Here is a 2,500-nt window from a genome sequence, read left to right as displayed (position 1 = left end):
AATTTTCAAACCCAAACTCCAAACTTCATTTTTTAGCATACGATGCCCACAGTGCACGCCGGGGTGCACGAGCGTGCGGGCGAGGAGTCGTAATGGGCAAAATTAACTCGGGGGACCTCCAAATCGAAATCCGTCTCGAGCAAAGCATTTCTTAGGCTTCTAGGAAGTTCCCGTAAAATTTTCAAACCCAAACTCCAAACTTCATTTTTTAGCACACAATGCCCACGTGCACGCGGGGGTGCTTAAGCGTGCGGGCGAGGAGTCATAATGGGCAAAATTAACTCGGGGGACCTCCAAATCGAAATCCGTCTCGAGCAAAGCACTTCTTAGGCTTCTAGGAAGCTCCCATAAAATTTCCAAACCCAAACTCCAAACTTCATTTTTTAGCATACGATGCCCCCGTGCACGCGGGGGTGCTTGAGCGTGCGGGGGAGGAGTCATAATGGGCAAAACTAACTCGGGGGATCTCCAAATCAAAATCCGTCTCGAGCAAAGCAGTTCTTAGGCTTCTAGGAAGCTCCCATAAAATTTCCGAACCCAAACTCCAAACTTCATTTTTTAGCATACTATGCCCACGTGCACGCCGGGGTGCACGAGCGTGCGGGCGAGGAGTCGTAATGGGCAAAATTAACTCGGGGGACCTCCAAATCGAAATCCGTCTCGAGCAAAGCATTTCTTAGGCTTCTAGGAAGTTCCCGTAAAATTTTCAAACCCAAACTCCAAACTTCATTTTTTAGCATACGATGCCCACGTGCGCGCCGGTGTGCACGTCGGGGTGCACGAGCGTGCGGGCGAGGAGCCGTAATTGGCAAAATTAACACGGCGGACCTCCAAATCGAAATCCGTCTCGAGCAAAGCATTTCTTAGGCTTCTAGGAAGTTCCCGTAAAATTTTCAAACCCAAACTCCAAACTTCATTTTTTAGCATACGATGCCCACGTGCACGCCGGTGTGCACGAGCATGCGGGCGAGGAGTCATAAAGGGCAAACTTAACTCGGGGGACCTCCAAATCGAAATCCGTCTCGAGCAAAGCATTTCTTAGGCTTCTAGGAAGCTCCCATAAAATTTTCAAACCCAAACTCCAAACTTCATTTTTTAGCACACAATGCCCACGTGCACGCGGGGGTGCTTAAGCGTGCGGGCGAGGAGTCATAATGGGCAAAATTAACTCGGGGGACCTCCAAATCGAAATCCGTCTCGAGCAAAGCACTTCTTAGGCTTCTAGGAAGCTCCCATAAAATTTTCAAACCCAAACTCCAAACTTCATTTTTTAGCCAACGATGCCCACGTGCACGCCGGGGTGCACGAGCGTGCGGGCGAGGAGTCATAATGGGCAAAATTAACTCGGGGGACCTCCAAATCGAAATCCGTCTCGAGCAAAGCATTTCTTAGTCTTCTAGGAAGCTCCCATAAAATTTTCAAACCCAAACTCCAAACTTCATTTTTTAGCATACGATGCCCACGTGCACGTCGGGGTGCACGAGCGTGCGGACGAGGAGTCATAATGGGCAAAATTAACTCGGGGGACCTCCAAATCGAAATTCGTCTCGAGCAAAGCATTTCTTAGGCTTCTAGGAAGCTCGCATAAAATTTTCAAACCCAAACTCCAAACTTCATTTTTTAGCATACGATGACCACGTGCACGCCGGGGTGCTTGAGCGTGCGGGCGAGGAGTCATAATGGGCCAAAACTAACTCGTGGGACCTCCAAATCAAAATCCGTCTCGAGCAAAGCATTTCTTAGGCTTCTAGGAAGCTCCCATAAAATTTCCGAACCCAAACTCCACACTTCATTTTTTAGCATACAATGCCCACGTGCACGCCGGGGTGCACGAGCGTGCGGGCGAGGAGTCGTAATGGGCAAAATTAACTCGGGGGACCTCCAAATCGAAATCCGTCTCGAGCAAAACACTTCTTAGGCTTCTAGGAAGCTCCCATAAAATTTCCGAACCCAAACTCCGAACTTCATTTTTTAGCATACGGTGCCCACGTGCGCGCCGGTGTGCACGTCGGGGTGCTTGAGCGTGCGGGCGCGGAGTCATAATGGGCAAAATTAACTCGGGGTACCACCGAATCGAAATCCGTCTCGAGCAAAACACTTCTTAGGCTTCTAGGAAGCTCCCATAAAATTTCCGAACCCAAACTCCGAACTTTATTTTTTTTTTTGGACACTCGTGTGCGCGAGGTAAAGCTTCTCCGCGGGACTCGAGCGAGTTGAATGAATGGGGTGGGCGCCGGTGCGCGCCTCGGTTAACCTGGAACACTTGTGTCGTGGTGTGGCACGGTGTTGCCCAGCCTCTTCGGGACCCGGGGCGGTTGAATGAACGTTGGAGGGGGGGAGGGACGAATCGGAGCGACGAAGGGCTGAATCTCAGTGGATCGTGGCAGCAAGGCCACTCTGCCACTTACAATACCCTGTCGCGTATTTAAGTCGTCTGCAAAGGATTCTACCCGCCGCTCGATAGGAATTGTACTTCAAGGCGGCCCGCGCGGCAAGTCCG

Source organism: Cornus florida, unplaced genomic scaffold (assembly GCF_030987335.1).
Source record: "Cornus florida cultivar Cherokee Brave unplaced genomic scaffold, ASM3098733v1 CherokeeBrave_3.0.0_Hap2_scaffold_187, whole genome shotgun sequence".
NCBI classification, from domain to species: domain Eukaryota; kingdom Viridiplantae; phylum Streptophyta; class Magnoliopsida; order Cornales; family Cornaceae; genus Cornus; species Cornus florida.
This window is presented reverse-complemented; position numbering follows the sequence as displayed.